Here is a 24,302-nt window from a genome sequence, read left to right as displayed (position 1 = left end):
TCAATATTTAAAGTAAGAGCCCCTGCACACTTAAGGACACGACCCCAACTTGACTCAAACAAAGACTCGACTTGAGACTGACTAACCAAAGGTTCGACTCACGGTTGGATTTAGACCTTGATTCATTTGGACTCGACAAAACGACACGACCCGAATCATCATAATTCGGTTCTAAACCGGACTCGGTGTGACTAAACCCGTGATTGGACTAACATAGCCCATAGGTTCGAGTGAAACGTCCTAAAGGGCCTAGCTTGGACGTTTCTGTGGACTATCCTAGACAAAAAGGTCGACCAACATGACTCAAGGCCCAAGAGGTGAGCTTGGGTGACCCAACAAGGTCGTGTTCTAGACTTTTAGAACGAAACACACCCGGCCTAACCCGGACACGACCTGACGCATTTCATGCTTGGTTGAGGTTCGAGAGGCATTTTGGATTGATTTTGAAAAAACGAAAGATTGATTCAAAAATGAGATTTGAAATGGGCAGCATGCTGGCTATAAAAGCTCATTTTGGGCCGAAAATTCTAGTCCTATTTGGGCAGCATTCCGCGTTTTTAAAACCATGCTAGTTTGAAAGTAAGTTGTTCAAAAGTTCGGTTCTGAAAAGGACATGGGAAATTTCGAAAAGACTCGGGAAAACAATTTGCACATTGTCATTCTCATGTTATAAGGATGTATGCTCCTAGACATCTCTAAGTCTCGGCAAGTCTTCTACAAGAAGGTCTATGCCCTCCATCCTTTTGCGGTCTTATAGAGCAAGGTGTCTTAAGGTAGAGTACCTAGAAGATCGTCCCCACCATCAAGAACCACGCGAGGTGAAGTGGAAGCGAGCAATGTGCAGCTTCCTAGCATAGTGGGACGTCGCCCCCCACGCATCACGAAGAAACGCTGGGACGGCCCGGGCAAGTCCTTAAGGGTTTATGCATGAATCGTAGCACTATGAGTAATGTTTTACTTTCCAACACTTTCTTTTCAAGTTTGACCTCGGAGGAAAAGACCCTAGAAACAAAGTGTGACTAGTCCTCTTTTCCCAGTGAGTCGCCAAAGCGTGGACAAGGCCCTCGGGAAGGCTGCGTCCGCGGGATTCACACTGTGCATAATCGACTCGAGGTTCTTTCGAATCGAATTAAGACATATTAGAGTCGCCACCAAGTTTTTTGGGAACTTGGAACCGTTCAAGTCAACTTTACACCTTTCATCGAAAAGCATAAAGCCAATCGATTACGAGTGATTAAAGATAAAGACTTGTACCCTATATCACTCGATTTGAATGACTCTCGTAATCCAATGGTATTTAGACGGATCCACAAACCATAGATCTTGAGTAAGGGGTGAGGGTACGTGTTGGGAAGCCCATAAGGACACCCAACCCCGCCCGTTAATAACGGCCTCTACTAAGTCAAGTGTCGGATTTCAAACAAGGTCATAGCTACTACGATATATGATATGCAAACATCGTTTTAAACCCTGACATGTGACAACAATTTCTATGTCGTTTTAAATGCAACTAAACTAACTTTGTCAAAGTTGTAATTTAGCATGTGGGTTGATTAATCTAACAACATACAAAACAAAGCAAACAAGGCTTAAGGGGGAATGGGGGAGCCGTTGGGATCTACCTATTACAAACCAGGCATTTCATGCCGACACAACGATAAATTAAAGATACAACTCGATCTAAATACAATTGCTACATACAAAACCGTACACGACAACACACACGGCCAATCGGCATAGAAAAGCGTGCACAAGAGGGGTGGCCCACGGCTTACATGACTCACGGCCTTGGGTCACTCCTCGTGATGTGTGCTTTCGCTCAATCTCATCGAATTAGACATAGGGCCGCACACCAAAGCATGCATTAGCATAAATCGGGCCATGTTGCTTTAAACAACGTGCGATTTACTACGCTCTTACAAGCATTGGGGCACAACCATCTAACCAAACAAGACTAAGGTTTTTTGAAAGAGGTTTTGACTCGATAAAAGAAAACTAACTTGAAAATTACAACCAAACTAACAAACACGACTCGATAAACAAAGTAATTACAAGATACGAAATAACGAGATAAAGATGAGAAAATAACGAGAAAAGGGACTACAAGGACACGGCCAAACACGGCACACACGATCTAGCATACCCTAATTCTTAGGTTAGATTCATTAGGTTATATCGATGATTGCGAAACGGGTTAGGAACGAATTAGAAAACAAGTTAGAAACGACGTTGATCGATTGAAAAGAGGTCTTGCAATTGTGTATTCTACACTGCTCAAAAGGGGTCAAATTAGGTCAAGTTCGCTAATTAATTTAACTCATCGAGTGTTAATAAGAAGGTGCTAATCACGCACTCTTATACTAGCGAGAAATTAGGTGAAAGAGAGAGATGCATTCAATTAAATTACAGAATTGTTAGTTGATTTTTAAAACTATGTCGATGTACCCTAAAGTGTCTAATTAGGTTATTAAATTGATCTAATGTCATCTAAATAAGTCATATGTTAACAATCAGAGGTCATACTAACATGCAACGGGTCCTAAGGTGGGTCGAATTGCACGAGAGAAGAGGAGATGTCAAAAGCGAAGAACGAAGTAAAAATCGTTTTATTAATGCCCTACCTTGAACACGAGGATATGTAAATGAGACGGGGGTGTACGACCGAATGATGTAGCGGTTTCTTTTCCCATATCAAGTCAACGCGGGTGTTCATGGTGGTACTTTAACTCATACTCGGACTAAACTAGTTTCATAGTTAATTTAAACGATAAATAAAAAGCGATAAACAAACAAAACAAGCTATAAAAGAACAAACATAAAAACGAAATAAAAAAAGGGAGAAAGAGGAGGATTTGATGCACCCTCAACCTACATGTATCGTTGACACCGTCTTGGGTCGTAATCGATGGTAGATTTTATCTCGAGAGGCCGTCGTCGACGAAGAAACAAAGCAAACACGCGTTTTTGGCAAATCTGGACAGCAACTTTCAAACAATGATTTCTCCCTCGTTTCAAGATGAAAATTCGATTTAAAAGATGTTTTGAAAACTAGAAAGAGAGAAGAACAGAGATCTTAAAGCAACCCCTGCTCGTTTTGAGTTATTGGGCACGAAAAACGAGCACAAACAGAATCGGACAGACAGAACAAATCGCAAAAACAGAGTGTATAACACTCTGTTTTTCGAGGGATTTCGTGTACTCTCAAGGGCAATTTGGCTCGTAAATCTTTGTCTAATGTGTATATGGATGTTATGTGGTTAATTAGGAACAAGAAAATCGAGTTTGTAGGAGGTTTGATGGAGGAACGAATTGTTTTTCGAGGAGGACACACAAACAGTTTCAGTTTGTATGTCGGTTTTGTGGAGGGTTTTTGAGAGGCAATTAGGGTTTGTTTCTGAGGTTTAAAGCTTTTGAGTGATGGTAGGATGTGGGGAGAACTTAGAGGAATGAATTTATGGTAAAGGGGTGGTATTTATAAGGAGTTAAAGTAGGGTAAAAGAGAGGGAGAGGCAGTTGGGCCTGCTTACGCATAGCTGCTGTCCAGCAGCTTTTGTGAGGGTTTGAGAGGGGTTTTCTTGGTGATTAAGCTAGGATAATATGGGTAGGATACTAGGGTATGGGTTAGCGTTAATGGGTACGGGTTTTGGTGGTATTTGGAGCGGGTTTTGGGCTCGGGATTTGAGCTGCAAAACAGGGGGGCTGCTCGTGTATATGCGGGCTGTTTGGGGTGTGTTTGGGATGGAATTTGGGCCGTGGTTATGGGGGTTGGAACTGGGTTGGATGGGTAGAGGCTTAGGTTGGTTAGTGTACTCGATATTCGTGCCAACTCGTAAAGAAAACGGGCCCAAAAACCGAGCTAAAATCGAGCTCAAAAACATGCTTCTAAAACGAGTTTTCTTCGCTTTTAAAATCGATTTTTCAAATCAATTAACACATTAAAATAAATGATTTTTCAAACCAAATATACTCATAAAATGATTTTTCAAATCAAATATTTATTTTATTTTCAATAAAATAAACTTGGGAAAATAAATTCAAAATAAAATAAAATAAATTGAATTCACCTAAAAAAGCTATAATTTAAATATCATTTAAATTAATAAAATGAACTCACTTAAAAAAAACATTAATTTAAATATCATTTAAATTAATAAAATATTTCATCGACGACGCCCATTCTATATCGTAAAACGAGCTCCAAATAATGACAATGACAACTAAAGAATACATGTGTCCTATCATCATCAGGTGTTTGTCGGGTTCTCTATAAATTCCAATATCGACGGATACGGGTATCTACACGAAGGTTATATATCTTAATCGCATAATTAACAAAACCCGAGAAAAACTCCCCGTAAACCGGCTACTCGATCGAGTACCCAAGGTACTCGATCGAGTACCCCCTTACTCGATCGAGTATCCTAGTTACTCGATCGAGTACCCATCAGGTCAGAAACTTTTCTAAAACGCAACTTACCCTTACTCGACAGAGTAAGACCTACTCGATAGAGTACCCAAAGACTCATAAATACGGAGTATTACAGTCTTCCCTCCTTAAAAAGAACTTCGTCCCCGAAGTTCAAACCACTACTAAACAAAGGTACTCCCCCAACGCTTCCGACTCCCTACCAAAACAAAACTCAACATAAAACATGTTACTAACCCAACTCATCCCGACAAACATACCGCCACAACATACTAAAAGGGTATAAAAACGGTTAAAAACTCTTTGCGATCATCTCCTACCCCCTAAAAGAAACAAGGTTACGTCCCCGTAACCATACATACCTGATCAAATAGAAAAGGGTATCGCTCTTTCATAGCTTCCTCTGGCTCCCATGTAGCTTCCTCAGTCTCGTGGTTCGACCAAAGGATCTTAAGCAAAACTGTCTCACCACACCTAGTCTTCCTAACCTTTCGGTCAAGAATCTGCTTAGGCACCTCAAGATATGATAAGGACTCATCTAGTTCTAAGTTCTCTGCCTCTAACACATGTGACGGATCACTCACATACTTTCGCAGCTGCGATACATAAAACACGTTATGCACTCTCTCTAACGCAGCTGGTAAAGCCAGACGATATGCAACTTCCCCAACTCGTTCTAAGATCTCATAAGGCCCGATAAACTTCTGACTTAACTTGCCTTTCTTCCCAAATATCATAACCCCACGCATAGGAGACACTTTCAAAAGAACCTTGTCCCCCACTTGAAACTCTATGTCCCTGCGATGTAGATCTGCATAACTCTTTTGCTTATCCTGAGCTGCTCTCATCCGTTCCCTGATCATCTTAATATGTTCCACCATCTCATGCACCATCTCTGGTCCTAAAACCACTGCCTCAGCACTATCGTCCCAACAAATTGGACTCCTACATCTCCTCCCATACAAAGCCTCAAACGGTGCCATACCAATACTAGTGTGGTAGCTGTTATTGTAAGAAAATTCTATCAATTCCAACCTCTGTTCCCAGCTACCACCAAAATCCATCACACAAGCTCGCAACATATCCTCAAGAGTCTTGATTGTTCTCTCAGTCTGTCCGTCTGTCGCAGGATGAAATGTTGTACTCATCTTCAAAATTGTTCCCAACGATTCCTGCAACTCTTTCCAAAACCTTGATATAAACCTCGCATCTCTGTCAGACACAATGTCCTTAGGGACTCCATGTAACTTAAGCACGTTCTTTCGATAAGCCATAGCCAATTGTGCTTTAGTCCATGTATCTTTCATTGGAACAAAGTGAGCTGACTTGGTCAGTCGATCCACTATTAGCCAAATCATGTTGTTTCCTTGTTGACTCTTTGGCAACCCCACGATAAAATCCATGGAAATGGATTCCCACTTCCACTCAGGTACCGTTAAAGACTGAATCTTACCTTGTGGTCATCGCTGTTCCTCCTTAACTCTCTGGCATGTCAAACAACGGGCCACAAACTCAGCTGTCTCTTTCTTCATTCCAGGCCACCAAAACGTATTCTTTAAATCCTTATACAACTTATCTCCACCTGGATGAACTGAATATGGTGTGCAATGTGCCTCTGTCATGATAGGCTTTTTCAACTCCTCATCATTAGGAACACACCACCTACCGTCAAACCTCAAACTACCATCCGTGTGAATAGAAAATCGGGACACTGTCCCTTTCTCTACTCCAGCTCTCCACTCAACTATCTTAGGATCCAACGCCTGCTTACCTCGAATGTCATCATAAAACTCAAGCTGCACTGTCATATCTCCCATGGCATCTCCTTTCTGCATCATATGTATCCCAAACCTCGCTACCTCATCCCTCAGCCTCATCAAAGATAGAGCTGTACACAGAGAATGTACACTCTTCCTACTTAAAGCATCAGCAACTACATTGGCCTTCCCTTCATGGTAGATAATTTCCATGTCATAATCGCCAATCAGCTCCATCCACCTTCTCTATCTCATGTTCAACTCCTTTTGAGTGAAAATGTACTTGAGACTCTTGTGATCAGAAAATACCTTAAAGATTGCTCCATAAAGGTAATGTCTCCAAATCTTGAGAGCAAACACCACCGCACCCAACTCCAGATCATGAGTAGGGTAGTTCTCCTCATAAGGCTTCAATTACCTAGAAGCATAGGCAATCACTTTACCGTCACTACTACATTTAGATTCTATAGCAACACTTTGCTATTGTTGCATAATGTCATATAAATGTTGCAATAGAGTTTATGCAACACTTAATCAAGTGCTACATCAGGTCTTGTTGCATTAGGTCATTGCAACGCTTAATGCAACACTTTTTAATCTGAAGCAACACTTTTGAAAAGTGTTGCATTGGTCATGTTTATGCAACGCTTTTTCAATTGCAAAGGCAACATTTTTTATCTTCTAATGCAACATTTCTTATGTAAAAAAAGCAACACTTCCTGAACTAATGCAATACTTTTCATGTTGATAAGCGACACTTATATCAAATTAATGCAACATTTTTATTTTGGAAACACAACACTCGTTACGTCCCAAAACAACACTGATAATAAACAAATGCAACACTAATTTATTCAAAAACAACACTTAATAAAGTGCAACGACATAAGGACTTGTAAGGCACGCAACAATTGTAATTCTCTCTAATTGTGCATTCAATTGATTCAGTCTCAAAAATATATGTCAATTACATTTCAAAAAAGGATCAAAAGTAGAACTTCGATCGCAAATGTTCAATTATTTAACTAAAACAAATATAACAAATGTTTAAATAGAACAAATAATAATTCTTAACAACTATTTGAAAGCTACTAATTATAAGTCTTCATTCTTGTATTGTGAGCATATATATGTTGCCAGCCGGACAAAAAATCAACCCGTCATCATTGTTAATACCTCAAATGCAACCTGTAACATAAAAAATAGAACATTATTAGATTTGAGGATTCAAAGGCTCAATAGGCATAGATGATACGTCACACTTATTTATCACGAAATAATAAATAATGCATTAAAGAACAACTAATTAGCAGCCAAATTCTAAACAATATCAACAGCTTAAGGGCCAAAACATCCAAGCTGTATGCTGAAGGTATAGAATAAGAACCGTAAATCAATTCTTAAGGTATGTAATCACAAAAAATTATAGCAGTAGCTGACAATTCAATAGCTGACATTGGTGTCACAAATAAAGATTCCAGGAGATCGAGGCTTCAGGAAAGAATGATCTGGTCCCAGAGGAATAGAAGTAGAGTGGAATACCAATTGGAGAAGCATGCTCGTGTAGCAGATCAAATTAAAAAGATGATGAAAATTAGATGCTTGCAATTCATTCATAAACCGGTGCACAGTAAGGACAATAGATGGCGGAACATGATTGAAAAAAGATCAATTTCGTTTTGTTGAAGCTTAACTGCAGTATTGTTGCAGGAGGCAGAATATGCCCTCTTTTGATGTAAATTATTTGTTCATTTATATAATTTTACATTTTAGCTATTCCAAAGGCCAACACAAAGGTTTTCAAATGAAAATATGAGAAAAGAATAACTGTCACGGTCGCAACATACCACAAAAGAATCAATTAATAGTCATAGACAATAAAATATAAAGCTATTCAATATCTTTACCTTCGGTTTGACAAAGCATCAGTAAGGGCCAAGGGGAGACTGCACCATAGAACTTAGCCTATCCTCTAAGACCTCGAGTTGCTACCTTCTTTTCGCAAAATCAGCAACATGAAATAAAGTAAACATCAGCAATTGGTCTAAACGTCAGGATAACTCGAACCTAGCCACATAAATGACAGCACAAAATTTGAGATAACCAAACTAATTGCACTCATCGAATTCTGCACTTCGAAAATGTTGACGAGAACACCAGACCATAACCGCATAATACATCCAACCTTAACCATTTCAATGAGATGCCAAAAATCTGAAATCCGAATCTATAACAAAAAAAACGGCATAGGTCTAATTTACACAAAAATTACTGGTACCACTTAATATAGAAAAATTGCAAATACCACATGTTGATAACTTCCTCACCAATCTCCAAGTCCACACTTTTTACCCCTATTCCAATCACAACAAAACCAGACTCATTGCAAAATGAGAATACTTGAAGCTCTTATACCCTTTTTTCACATATTTTACAACATCAGCTCCCCTACCTCCATTGGTGCCTAAGTAGTATCTTTTAGATATCTCTTAGCACAACCACCACACCAAGATTAAAAAGTGAGACATGAGTAAAATGGCCATAACTAGATGATAATACCTGCCCTTCAAATCCCAGTCCCGCGCCTACTACAAGTGGCTACATAAGCACAGAAAATCAATTAAGATGCAGTAAATCAAATAAAGGATTCCCCTCGCCTGATATATGTCGCCATGCCAGTTATATAAGATGCAAACACAGAAATTCGCTTAAAAAATGATCAAAAGAAGACTTGGATTGGGACAGTGCGAATTTTAGGCCCACATACAAGCAGATTAGGGGTGATCTGGGACGGGTTATTCGACAGGCTCCATACTGCAGAGAAAATAAATAAACTGGTGACGTAATTTGTGCAGAAACAACTGACTGGCCTGGTGTCCAACTGCACTGAACATATATCTGACCTGGTGTCCAACTGCACAAGGTCCATCATTTTCTTCATGCACAGTTCACAAGCCTAACATTCGTGACTTTGCTGCCAATGTTTACACAAGCAATAAATGCTTGTTACTTTGTCAGGAACCTTTTCACAAGTCAACAAAACACAATGACATTCTAGTACACACTCCAAAATATGGAGGATCAGTACAACAGCCTATATTACAGAACTTGTCGAATCATTGATTTCATCTTGTTAAGTTTCATTCTGATCATAATGCATACAGTCATACATACACTTGCGTGTATTAGGGAGATAATAACAAAAAAAATATCGTGTAGGAGTTTTGTCCTATCGTATCATATCGGACAATTAGAGAAAGTGTCATATTAGCCCTTAACTACACATGGTAATACATAATTAACCCAACCAATCTGAAGCTTGTTGATCTCAAACACGGTTCATTAACAATAAAAGACTAGACAATGACACCTAAAACATACTTGAACCGAAAATGGTCCGACTCGAATACTAACATAACGGAATGACTAGAATTTTAATAACTTGGCATATATTCACGGAGCACATGTAACAATTAGTCATATACATAATCCATTTTTACTGAATTTTAATAACTTGGCATTTTCTTCCTGTTCGAAGTCACTTGCTGCCTTTCCTATCGCCTTGGCTTGTTACATTCAGAAGAGCATATCCATTTTAGGTACATGGTTAATGGGACGGTCTCACATGTCAAACTGTCTTATACAAGTTTTTTGTGGAAATGAGCTATTGTTGCTGGCTTAACAATGTCTTGAGATTGGTAACTAACAAAATGATAAAATAACTTAAGTTTAGGATTTATAGCCTAATTTAGCTGTTAAATTTCGTCCTCAGGTGCAAAAAACAGACAGACAATTAACAAGAATGGGTTAACAAAAAAAGTTACCTTCTGCTTGTGATTTGTTGCGTTCAACAAACAAAATTAATAGACATAATTTGAAAACCCTAAATGAACCCAGATCATCTCACACAATAGATTCAGCCCTAAACGAACCTAGTGGGGGTCAAGTCGAAAATAAAAATAAAAATAAAGAATTGATCAATATCACCTAAGGATCAACAAACCCGAGTAATAGTTAATAGATCAAGAGGTCGAATAATTGTTAGGGTTTATTTTCAGAACATTCACCATTTTTGTGCCAAATTAATTGATTGAAAACAATAAGAAAAATGGAAACAATACAAATCAGTTTTAGTAATAATAATAACAAATAAGTAGGAAAGAAAATCACCAGTGTTGGATTTGAATGTAGAGGAATGACGGGGATGATAAAAGAGACGAGATACGAACAGATCTAGGGATTTGAAGAGGGTTTCCACATTCGACTGAGATGCTGACGGAGAGAGAAAAGGGATAGCGTGAATTGAATGACGCGTGATGGAAGTGTCGAATTAGAAAGGACGAAGAATATCGAAGAGTTTTTGTTACTGTATCAAATAAATGAATTGAATGACGCGTGATGGAAGGAATTGAAAGATTGAATAATAATATTGATTATTGATGGGAGATTCCAAAAAATAAAAAGTGGCGCACAAACAAAATTTTCAGTAAAATGTTTTGAGCGGCTGAACAAAAAAATGAAATTTTTATAAAGGGTTTATAACTTATGTGATATAAGGGTTGCACAAGTGTTGTGACAAAATGCAACATTTGTATAAAAACGTTGCACTTCAAGTAATGCATTGTAACACTTATATTAAAGTGTTGCCCTATGTAAGTAAAAGCAACATTTATAAATTAAGCGTTGCTTAATTAACTGATAATTGCAACACAAACCGTAAGTGTTGCACACGAAATGTTGCATTAGGTCTATTTTTGTAGTAGTGCGTTCTGCATCAACACACATCCCAACCCATTCTTTGAGGCATCTGTATAAACCTCAAAGTTCTCTATCCCTTCAGGCAATGCTAAGACAGGAGCTGTGGTCAAACGCTCCTTTAATGTTTGGCACGCCGTTTCACAACTCTCATCCCAGCGAAACCTGTTCTCCTTCCTCATCAACGCGGTCATAGGTCTAGCTATCTTGGAGAAATCTTTCACGAACCGTCTGTAGTACCCAGCTAAACCCAGAAAACTCCTGATCTCAGCAACATTCTTTGGTGCTTCCCACTTTGTCACTGCTTCTATCTTTGCCGGATCCACAGCTACCCCATCTTTAGAGATCACATGCCCCAGAAAAGCAACTTTTTCTAACCAGAACTCACACTTGGATAGCTTAGCATACAACTCATGCTCCCTCAAAGTTTGCAACACGATTCTCAGATGCTCCTCATGCTCCTCCTTAGTCTTGGAGTAGACTAAGATATCGTCGATAAACACCACTACAAACTTATCCAAAAACTGTCTAAATATTCTATTCATCAAATCCATAAACACTGCCGGTGCATTAGACAACCCAAACGGCATCACCACATACTCATAATGACCATACCTCGACGTGAAGGCTGTCTTTGGTATGTCCATCTCTCTAATCTTCACCTGATGGTACCCCGACCTCAAATCAATCTTAGAAAAGATTGATGCACCACTCAACTGATCAAACATGTCATCTATCCTTGGCAAAGGATACTTGTTCTTCACCGTCACTCGGTTCAGCTCTCTGTAGTCTATGCACAACCTCAGACTCCCATCTTTCTTCTTCACAAAAAGAACTGGTGCTCCCCACAGCGATACACTAGGTCTAATGTATCCCTTCTCTATCAGATCATCCAACTGCTTTCTAAGCTCCTCCATCTCCTTAGGACCCATGCGGTACGGTGCCTTAGAGATTGGCCCCGTCCCTGGTTTCAACTCTACTGTGAAATCTATCTCTCTTCCCGGCGATAACCCGGAATCTCCTCGGAAACACATCCTCAAACTCTCCCACCACCGGTATCCGATCAACTGTCGGACCCTCTATCCGGTCATCTCTCACATGGCACAATATCAAAGGACATCCCTTTCTCAGATATGACTTCAAAGTAACAATTTGCAATCAACTTAACTTTGGGTTTGACTAGAAACCCACGATAAGACACACTAACGCCCTTAGGACCTCTTAAAGACACTTTCTTTTGATGATGACCTATCTTAGCTTTATACTTTCCCAGCCAATCCATCCCAACTATCATCTCAAAACCGTCAAAAGGAAACTCTAGCAAGTCTACAGGGAAATCAACTTGCCCAACTATCATAGGTACATCCCTATATAACCTCCCACAAGATACAGACTCACCCGAAGGTATAAAAACTTTCTCACCGATGACTCATACACCCTTAAACCCAACCGTTTAACATGACTCAAAGATACAAACGACCGAGAAGCCCCCGAATCAAACAAAACAAAGGTATGAATACCATTAACAAGAAAAGTACCGGTGATAACGTGAGCATCCTCCTCACCGCTTTCTTCTCCATCATGAATAACTTTCCATGGTCTTGTCCACCTCCCTGGACAAGATCGCCGATGTGGTCGGCTTAGCACCGACCCTTGATTGTTGTTGTTGTTCGTTGGTGGTTTCTGATAAGAATTACCGCCGTTGCGGTTGCCTCCACTCTGGTAACTCGACTTCCCGGTTTGGCCATGACCCGGCCCGGTCTATTGCTTGCATAGCTGCGCGCAGTCTCCGGAAAGTTCCGGCGCACTTGTGCACTCATGTCTCTTGTGGCCTACACCACCACAGCTATAGCAGTTCACTCCCCAACTACCACTAACACTTCCACGGCCACGCCCAAAGGAAGCCCCAGATCGAACCCCGACCCTGAAGAAAACCCCTTAGATTGATTGTGGTTGCCTTTCTTGTGATTAGATTGGCCACCACCCTCGCTCTCAGACTTCCTTTTCTCACCACCTGACCTCTCCTGAGCCATCTCCACCAACCTCTCAGCTCTCCCAGCCCTGTCATAAGCTTCCTTAACATCTGTAAGGACTCCCACGGGTAACTTATCCATAATCTTAGGGGTCAACCTCCTCTCAAACCTCAACGCCAAATTCTCCTCACTCAAACCCATATCCTCAGCATACCTAGACTTGTCATTGAACTGTCTGTAGTACTCGGCCACAGACATCTCAGCGGTCATCTTAAAACTGTCAAACTCTTCTCTCAACTTACTCCTCACATGCTCCGGTACGAACTCCTTTCTCACAGCCCTACGAAACTCCTCCCAAGGTATAGCAGGTAGACCTTGGTTTGTATATATCTCCTTAGCACTCACTTTCACTGTATCCCACCACTTGCCAGCTGCCTCTCTCAGATAGAACGCCGCTTGTTCCACTCTCATCTCATCAGGACAGTGAACCAAATCTAATATGTTCTCCATCTCTCTAAGCCAGCTATCAAGAAGGTTCGGCTCCCCAACTCCCTTGTACTCTTTCGGGTTAAACCTCGCTATATAGAGGCTGATTTTAGAATTATCAACCTCTTTCTCCTTATCCTTATCCTTATCCTTCCCCACAGTCTTTAAAGCCTCTGTAAGAGCATCTTGATGCTCCAACATCTTAACGATGTCATCTATGTTCATAAGCTCAACTCTCGCATACAAAGCAGTCTTCTTGGGCGGCATCTTGAAACTATATCAGAAGAGAGGTGGATATAAACATACGCACTAAGCCTCAAAACACGAAAACAAGCTGCCCAGACCCTACTCGATCGAGTTCCCAAACACACTCGATCGAGTAACAGGCTACTCGATCGAGTGCCCAACATACTCGATCGAGTGCCCCAACATCAGACCTCAAACAGACCTTCTGATCTCTAACATACTCGACCCCTACTCGATCGAGTGCCCGAGGTACTCGATCGAGTGCCCAAAAACACGATTCTGGACTCAAAATCGTCAAAAACCCACCCGATCGAGTCAGTCCCACTCGATCGAGTCATGCTAACTCAGAAACGCTACCCGCATGCTATTTCATTTGTTAACATGCTAAAACTTTATAAAATCAACGTTATAACATAACTAAACATACAATGCTACGCATCCTTTCATACGATTCACGAAATCATTATATCATGCTATTAAACGCCACAATAAGTCTACATATATCATCAACCTTTCTTTCATATTCTCAGCTTTCTACTTCTCCAACAGTTACACACACTTCATCACGTTCACACACACAAGTTAACCAAACAACACATACGACCTTGACTTACACCCCCCATGTGACCGGTTCAAAATTGTAGGGCAAGTTCGCGACTTTAGGACGTCTCCCAAGGCTTTGCATTAGCTCCTACAACTTTCACCCCGGGTTCATTTTAATTGACTCCCTATGTTCATTAGGTTCATTGGTTACAGGTTTCAGGATCGTCGCTCTGATACCATTTGTAACACCCCCATACTCCAAGTGCCTTACCAGGACCACTCAGGTATGAAGGCATTACCATCTCGGTTACCCGAGGCAATGGTAATCAAATAAACAATAAAGAAACAATGTTTAAATAGAAATACTTAGTTAAAGGTTACAATCTCGAAACCAAAACCAAAAGTATAATACATGATCTCAAACTGACTGTTTACTGTTCTAACTGAAATGTAAAGAAACTCCATTTATTAATAAATTCATAGTTATTTTTGTTAGCGCTCGTAGTTAAAAGTTTGTCTTGTTGAAAACGGGTATAATCCGTTTAAGTTTAAGATGGATCAAATATAAATCACCCAACATTTAAAATGCAATTTAGAATGTAATGCACACTCCATTATAAAATTTATATTTTAAAAACTATCTAAATCCAATTATACGCAGTTAAAGTTCCTCAAAAAAAAGTTCTTGCCATGACATTCATTCCTTTACTCTCTCGCACAAAGCAAAATCCCCCAAATTTCATAATTCTATTGTTTATATTAATTTCATGCAGTTGTTGAAGTTATGTTGAATTTTTAATAATTTACAATTTTAATCTATTAAGTATTAACTCAATGATATGTTTGATATTTATGATATCATTTTTTTTAATGTATTTTTGCAATTTGGATCTACCTAAAGTAATTATTTTATAAATTTATATGGTGAATAAAAAATTTAGAAAAACAAATATGTAAATGGCAAATTTAAAAAGTGACAGAAAATTACAAATAACTGTCATTTCAATGTTGGTACAATAAATTTGTTTTTTCTTTTTCTTTTTCTTAAGTGGCCCTACCACTATTCCAAAAAGAGTCATGCTATATTCTTTAAAAAAAATCATGTTATATTGATAAGTTGTTGACGTAGGTCTTTAAAAATGCAAGAAATGTTTTCGTATTTATAAATGTAAAATCATTGCAAAATACTAACAAATATAGTTATATTCGTGACAAAATACTAATAAACTGTGGCAAAAGTATAGTAAATTTCGGTCATATATATAACAATAAATATATATTTTGACGATATATTATGACAATATCTGTATTGATTAATAAATTGTTTTATTATTATGAGCCTTTTTTTTCCATAAAACATTATTCCCCTTCCGTTATTAATCCCGAACTAAATTTAGTTCATTTTTCAGAAATGCTTCTTTTTCTCTAATTTTCATCTGGCTTGAACTTGAACTTTGATTGTAGCTCGGAAGATGGAACACTGCATATCTACATCTAAATAGTATAAAAGCCAAGTTTGTTTTTCTTAACTTTTGATTGGCGACTCAATCAAGGGACTGCGAATTTTTTTTTTTTGGTGATATATGTCCCCCATGATCATTGAGTGAATTAATTACCCTCTCTCATTTTATATTCTATTACTAATTATTCATAAGCAATTCTCTCCTCCCTTTAAAACTCCAACAAAATTATATTAAAATCTCAAAAATATCTTTCCATGAAAATTAAATTATGAGCTCTTTAATACAAGATTACATTTTAAAAAAATCATATACTACAAATATATTACCTCAAACAAAAAAAATATAAATTATAACATAATTAGCTTAAAATCTAAAAAAAAACACCTTTCATTAAAATTGAAATCATATATATTTATATTCTTAAAACTTACTCCCTCCACACACCTATTTTCACCCCATTTCATTAAAATATACCTCACATATAATAGAGAAATGGAGTGAAAACTTATGTATGGAGAGAGTAATATTTATCACTGACATTATCTTCCTTCTATTATGGAAAGAATCGTATAAGAATAAAATACCATCCAGTTGAGGGACAGAATAGATACAACAACAAAATAAAAACCACGGCAGCAAACCTGTAAAACTCGACAAACATGTCTTTATCACTGACATAAGACAGAAGCTTAACCGTCTATAGAGATAAAATTAGATTGTTTTTAATGGTCTACGGAGCAACAATTAAAGACATCAATAGGTAAACAAAACAACATGTTTGTATGTTACTTTCTCAAGAAAACTGTCGATTTCATCTTCAAGTTCCTTGCTACCCCCTAGTAGTTCAGCACTAGAACTACCAGAGACACCCTTGTTCAGAAAACCCACAAAACTTTTTTCAGTGCCTACAATTTTATCATAGTGCAACAAATGTTAGCGTAAAATATTGAAGCCAAGAATGAAGCTAATAGCAAAACCTTGTCCACAGATTTATTGAAAAAATTAGACCTTTTTAAAGATGACGTCGCTTTGAAAAGGTTCAGTAACGTAAGTTATGACGCTGTCATGCAACTCGATTACTTTTCTGATGAAAACCTGCTGAAAGCAAAAATGTCAATACAAATTTCAACGAAATTCATACATAACGCCATAGAATCGCTGAATCGGTGACATGCATGTTGCTCATGTGAACTTCCAGCGTTCTCAGCCTGCAAAAAAAGGTCGTATCAGAATGAGTTCAAACTGCAATATGTAATTTTTTCAATGACTAACTTTTTTATAATTGTGAATCCTCACCTTGCTCAATGCAGCATGTTCAACTTGTTGTATCAAAGTTGTTCCCTCATCGGTAATATACTGCAAGGAAACACATGTATCAGAAAAGCGATTAGGAGACAATCAACGCTTGCTCGCTCAAATAAATCAAAAATCCATATACCTGCTTAAAGATACTACCAATGAGTTTCAGGCCTTCGGGAACTTCACTGTAAAGTCTGTAGATTCTGGAAAGGTCGTCTACCTGACCATATGCAGGAAGCCACATATCAATTTCTATTGCCAAGAATAAAAGCAGTGTGAAGAAAAGTAAGTAAAATTACCTTGTTATCTTTCAGCAAGGTGCAACATCCTAAATTCTCCTTCTCTTAGCAACTTTGTTCCGTAAAGCAGTAACAGCTCGTTTTGAACTTGCTGAAAACCAAAGAAACGAGTCGGTGAAGCCACAAAACAAGCAAAATCAGAGAAACATTCGCAGAGCTCGGAAGTAACACAAAAACAGAATCACATCAGATATGATCAGGTAAAATTCACCTCCAAAAGTTTCTGCCTATGGTCAGAACGTAAATAGTGATTCACCAAATCCGTTTCTTTCTCGAGGCATTCTTCAACCTGCATGAACCAAAAGTGATTTATAAAGCAAATTTAAAACCCTCAAAAAATAGGAAAATCACTTCGAAATTGTTTACAAACTCGCCTTCAGCATGTATTTTGAACATGAGTCCTCCAGAATCCATTTTGAGGCGTTTGTTGAATAGTAAGCAACGGTATCTTCAAAGATAGGTGTTTTAAAGTCGTTTACATAGTAATACATTGATCCCATCCAGATATCAACATATACACGGCGTACATTCTTTAACAATGCTCTGTCAATTTGCCCGCCCTCTCTTTCTACATGAATCTACACAGGGAAACAAAGTGAAGACATAAAAGAAAATTTATCAGCGAAAAAGAATACAATCGTTACAAATATTCTAGCCACAAGCATACCAAAGATATAACAGCATCCTTAGCTTTGCCAGATATTTCTTGATAAACCCGATAATAAAGTTAAAAAATTGATAACCGCTCTCAACTTGGAAACACGAAGAAGAAAAACAATAATGTTTATATAATAATTGATATGAAAGTGAGAAGTTATATTTACTTAAAACTAAATATGTTTTTCAACTTACCAGTTCATGGAAGCAAGTGTAACCAACTTGATACAATGAAGGAAACGATCGTCTAGGAATGAAATCGCAGTCAAGATACTGGAAGAAACGAGATAACAATTTAACCATTTCTTTATGATTTGACCATCTGTTCACAAGTTCTCTCAAGAAAAACTCATCACGCTTCTCCCTCAATGAAGACAAAACCTGAAGAGGCCATGATAGAAGAGTGTTTTAACGTTTCAAGTACAGAGAAACTGAATAAAAGAGAAGCGTACATTTCCCATACACAGAAAATATAATGCAACATATATCAAAACTAGCAAACTGGGATGAATTTAAAGAGGAAATTACACAGCCCCAAGTCCAAGTGGAATTGCTGTAAAGACAATCATAATCATAATCATAATTTCATCAACGCAAATCAGAAGAACCCAAAAAGGGCAGAACATTCTCACTTTTACTTCAAGTAATCCGCGAATACTTGTTTGTATTTGTCGTACAGTTGCTGAGAATAAGCATGCGGACGTTTTTGAGTACACATGTTGGAGATAGTCCTAAAAGAGAACATAGAGACTCAACAACATAACAATAATGTGTGATCCAAGTAACAACTTGCTGGTAATAATAGCATAAGACACGTACAAACAAAACGACATCTCCTCCTCGGAGGAGAATGGTGCCTCCGCCAATCCTTCTAAGATCCATTCCAACTTTCTGATCCCCATCTCTATGACCTCCCATCCTTGTTCAAACTTTAAAATCTTGCGATTTTTCGTTAAAAAATCCATCAGAACACTTTCACACCACAAACAAACCTTACATGACCAAATTAAAAACCGATCCATACTAGCTGAAGAGTAGATGAAACCTAAAAAGTTACCTAAACCTGAAAAGCTAACTGAAACCTCCTGAAAAGGTAATTGATAAGGTAGCTGAAAGGTTAGAAGCTGATAAGGTAACTGATTATAAAAAAAATATTTGTCAAACTAGCTGGAAAGGTAGCTGATTTTTGGTGAAATGACGTAAAAGAATATAATAATTATTTAATATTATAGATTGAAAGGATAATAAATGGAAGATAATTTATTTCAGTTACCTGAAATCCCAAATGCTACTCTAGGTAGCATTTCATTTCAGGTAGCTTATTTGGTAAATAAGCTACTTGCCAAACACGTAAAAAAAAATCAGGTAACTGAAATTTTGATCAAATAAACTACTTTGGTCAAATAAGCTACTTGAAGTGTCGTGTCAAATGGAGCCTTATATTCAACACACGTAATTTAAAAACATTAAACATATTAAACCTTAAATAATAATGTCAGTGTTACTAAAATTTTTTGGGGGTTTACACATTGAACACCAAACCAAATAGGCCGATCGGATATCCATGCTACATTAAAATGAATTAAACAAACCCCTAACTTTTAATTAGACAACATAATTTCCAGATTTCCAGATGTATATCGTATAAAAACAATATCTACTTACAGTCTTCTTGTTACTCATCTGGTAACCAAAAGACCAACAACTATCATCCAACAATTACAACCACTTGCTTTTACAAGATATTCATGAATCTTCGAGTATATTATATGGAGGCACCGCGAGCACCGTTATATGACATGAACGTGATGCAACATAATCAACAACAACTCAATTTATATCATGACCATGGTAAAAAAAAAAATTCTACCTTCAAGTTCAGATTTACTGTTTGGAAATAATGGTTTAATTACAGAAATTCTCGGTGGTATCCCAGGATGTGGGGACTCGGGGAGCCGCTTACATTTTTACTAGACTTAGCTTTGCTGTTGCTAAGGGTGTGGGAGCCCAGATTGTCTCTCGGCTCCCCACCAATTTCATGTAAACTTTTATTTTTCATTTAATGAAAGTTGCGCGCATAATAATAATAATAATAATAATAATAATAATAATAATAATAATAATAATAATAATAATAATAATAATAATAATAATAATAATAATAATAATAATAATAATAATAATAATAATAATAATAATAATAATAATAATAATAATAATAATAATAATAATAATAATAATAATAATAATAATAATAATAATAATAATAATAATAATAATAATAATAACAACAACAATAACAATAATAATAACAACAATAACAATAATAATAACAACAAAAGAACAATAATAATAATAACAATAGTAATAACAATAACAATAAGAACAATAATAGTAATAACAATAATAATAATAACAATAACAATAATAATAATAACAATAGTAATAACAACAAGAACAATAGTAACAAGAACAATAATAACAACAACAGCAACAACAACAACAACAACAACAACAACAACAACAACAACAACAACAACAACAACAACAACAACAACAACAACAACAACAACAACAACAACAACAACAACAACAACAACAACAACAACAACAACAACAACAACAACAACAACAACAATAATAATAATAATAATAATAATAATAATAATAATAATAATAATAATAATAATAATAATAATAATAATAATAATAATAATAATAATAATAATAATAATAACAATAATAACAATAACAATAACAATAACAATAACAATAATAATAATAATAACAATAATAATAATAATAATAATAATAATAACAATAATAATAATAATAATAATAATAATCTTCGATTTAGGAGTGGTACACCCTAATCTTCTTCGCCATGGTTAGGGGCAGGAGGGGCCGAATTCTTCGAGTTCTCCTTTTGTGGTTCCTTCGAAGCCGACTTTTGCTGGGTTATTTCAGAAATCTTCTGCTGGTTCTTCGTCAGCAGGTAAGGATACACAGGCTACATCTAAATCCTCTGATCTATTTTCTAATGCTACGTATAAAGGAATGCCTCTTTCTTATGTTAAACCTAAACCTGATGTTGAGATTGAAATTGAGAAAACTGATGTTTTGGATGAAGTGGAGTATTGGCGTACAACTCTGGTAGGAACTGTTTTGGGTCGTCAAACAACCTTAGATCATATGCAGTCTTTGGTTGCAAAGTCCTGGAACCATGTTGTGACCCCAGAGGTTTTGTATTTTGCTAAGGGATGGTTTTACTTCCGGTTTGAGTCTGAGGAGGATTGTGAAAAAATTCTGAGTGATTCATGGAACATGAATGGTTTCCCCCTCATTCTTAAGAATTGGAGTAAAACTATTGTTGAGGAACTTCATGCTATTTCAAAAATACCTATTTGGGTGAAATTTCCCCACCTTGACCCTTGTCTTTGGTCAAGCAAAGGCCTAAGTAAGGTGGCTAGCTCTATGGGAAGGCCAATCTGTGCTGATGTATACACCACCAATAAAAGTAAATTTGCATTTTCCAGGGTACTTATTGAAGTTGACATATCTAAGGAACTGCCCACCTCAGTTAGCTTTAAGACACCTTTCAAGGGTAGGGTGGAACAAAAAATTGAGTATGAGTGGATACCTTACTTCTGTCATACATGTAGGAGAATTGGCCATACCAAGGATAAGTGTAGAGCTGGTATGAAACCAAGGTATAAAGCAAAGGAAAAACCCACTCCAGTGGAGTCTACCTCTGTTCCTATTCCCTTGGCAGCCAAACCCACAGCTACATCTCATCAAAAAGTTATAAAGAAGTCTGCCATAGTTCCTGATTCTGCCGTGGTTCAGGTCCCTAACTCAGTGGTTATCCAGATTCCTGACCTTGTGCCTGAAGTGGAGTCTGTCCCATCACCTGTGGTTCATACTCCACCAGATCAGCACCTACATGGAGTCTCTATGGAAGCAGCTAAGGAAGTTGCTGAGGGTAGGGAATCAGTTGTTCTTAGCCTTGACAATAAGTTTCAAACTCTGGACAATTTATCTGAAGAAACTACTGAACCTCTACCAGAGGAGCCAGTATCTCAAGCTGTTATAGTGGATGAGGAACTGGACCCTGGTGGGGTCCCCTCCCAATGATCATCTCTTCTTGGAACATTAGAGGGCTCAATGACCCTCTAAAGCAAAGGGAGGTTTCTAACTTCCTTAAGCTTAATACAGTGGACTGTTGTGCAGTCTTAGAGACTCATGTTAAGGCTCACCAGGTTTCTTCTGTTGTTTGTTCCTTCTCTAATTACTCCATGGTGGACAATTATCATGCTCACTACAATGGACGTATTTGGGTTTTATGGAATTCTGCTGTTGTCTCTCTTCAAGTTTTAGATTCAAGTGCTCAATTCATTCATTGTGCAGATCTTCACCTGCTTTCTCAATGTAAAGTCTTATGCACCTTTGTCTATGCTTTCAACAACCCTGCTGCTAGACTTGTTCTTTGGCAAGATTTGGAGATGATTGCTGCTTCTATTGTCTCTCCTTGGACCTGTCTGGGTGATTTCAATGTTGTTCTTACTACTTCTGAAAGGGTGGGTGGGACAACCTATCCTCCTTAATTAATGCAAGTTTTTAGCCATTGCCTTGATCTCTGCAAGCTCAGTGATCATCTCTCCACAAGCTGTACATTCACTTGGTCTAACAATCAAGATAATAGTTTAAAGTGGGCTAAGCTTGATAGAATCTTGATTAATCCTGAATGGTCTCAGTCCCTATCCTCCTCAGCAAGTTTTCTTTGCTCTGGGGTCTCTAACCATTCTCCTGCCCTACTCAAGATTCATCTCTCCCTTCCCAGAATCACCAAACCCTTCAGATTTCTAAATTGTTGGAGTGACTCCCCTAATTATACCTCCTGTGTCCAATCTAGCTGGTCTGGTTTGGTATATGGTGATAAGATGAGTCAACTCTTTTCAAAACTCAGGAATTTGAAGGGTAGTCTTAAGGCTCTTCATAAGGCTTCCTACAGTGACATTACTCAAAGAGTTCTTTCTGCTAAAGCTACTCTGTTAAATAGTCAACAGGATCTTCATGCTACTCCCTTGAACTCTGCTTTGCTTAAGTAGACCAAGCCTTTGCTAGCTGATTATACCTCCCTTAGGCAAGCTGAGCTTGCTATTCTCAGACAGAGAGCTAAGGTCCAGCATCTGATGCTTGATGACTCAAACTCTAAATATTTATATGCAAGGGTTTCTGAACGGAGATAGAGGAGCTCTATTGGTTCCATCTGTTCTTCTGATGGGGTTCAATGTCATAATCATACTGAGGTGGCCACTGCCTTCATCAGTTATTATAAGTCCTTGCTTGGCTCTACATCCACTGTCTCTCCCGTTCCTTTGTCTCTTTTCAATTCAGGCACCTTTACCTCTTCTACTTTTCCTTCTTTGTTGGCTGAGGTTTCTCCTGTTGAGATAAGAGCTGCCTTAACTTTTATTGATAAAAATAGTAGTCCTGGCATTGATGGCTATAACTCAGGGTTTTTTAGAGACTCATGGAATATTGTTGGGGTGGATTTTTGTGCTGCTGTGACTGAATTTTTTCAGAGAGGTAAACTTCCAAGAGCTGCTAATAGCACTCTTATTACCTTAATTCCTAAATGTTCTACTCCTCACAGTGTCACTGATTTTCGTCCCATCTCTTGCTGTACTGTTGTTTACAAGACTATTACAAAAATCTTGGCTAATAGATTGAAAAATTATATGGGGGATGTAGTTGGTCTTGAGCAGGCAGCCTTTGTTCAAGGCCGTGATATCTTTGATAAATCCTTATTGGCCCATGAGCTTGCTACCAAATACTCTAGGTCTCTCATCACCCCTAGATGCATTGTTAAAGTTAATATAAAAAAGGCTTTTGATTTTGTTAATTGGTCTTTTCTCCACTCTTGTCTTCAGCTTTATGGTTTGCCTACTCAGTTTGTTAAGTGGATTATGGCTTGTGTTACTACTCCCTGGTATTCTCTTAACATTAATGGTTATGTGGAGAGGTTTTTTAAGGGCAGTAGAGGACTTAGGCAAGGAGATCCCCTTTCTCCTTATCTATTTGTCCCGTGTATGGAAATTCTCTCTAGGATCCTTAGGCAATTACCTTCCTATGATGGTTTTTCCTTCCATCCTAAGTGTGTTAAGCTAAAGCTTACGCACTTGGTTTTTGCTGATGATCTGCTTGTCTTCACAAGGGGAGATCTCCCATTTGTAATGGCAGTGGCTGACAGTTTGAGGAAGTTTACTGCTATATCTGGTCTCACTGCTAAACCTATGAAGACCTCTCTGTATTTTGGAGGTGTGGACCCTTCTCTTAGGGCTTTAATCTTAGCTTCTACAGGTTTTCCTGAAGGTGATTTCCCTTTTAAATACTTG

The 24,302-nt window shown here is 37.8% G+C and overlaps 1 long non-coding RNA gene and 1 pseudogene across 1 annotated transcript; both read right to left on the bottom strand.

Moving 5' to 3' along the window:
- Nucleotides 1–7,107: 7,107 nt before the first annotated feature.
- On the bottom strand, nt 7,108–10,507 carry LOC141615215 (uncharacterized). Its single transcript, XR_012529721.1, has 4 exons — nt 10,354–10,507; nt 8,951–9,157; nt 8,091–8,178; nt 7,108–7,371 (listed from the first exon to the last, which is right to left on the bottom strand). It is a non-coding gene; the product is annotated as an uncharacterized LOC141615215 (long non-coding RNA).
- A 5,104-nt stretch (nt 10,508–15,611) lies between these two features.
- Nucleotides 15,612–18,806, bottom strand: LOC141614431 (cullin-1-like; annotated as a pseudogene).
- Between the last annotated feature and the right edge of the window lie 5,496 nt (nt 18,807–24,302).

This window comes from Silene latifolia, chromosome 11 (assembly GCF_048544455.1).
Source record: "Silene latifolia isolate original U9 population chromosome 11, ASM4854445v1, whole genome shotgun sequence".
Taxonomy (NCBI): domain Eukaryota; kingdom Viridiplantae; phylum Streptophyta; class Magnoliopsida; order Caryophyllales; family Caryophyllaceae; genus Silene; species Silene latifolia.
Note: the sequence above shows the minus strand (reverse complement) of the source record. Positions and strands in the feature narration are given on the sequence as shown.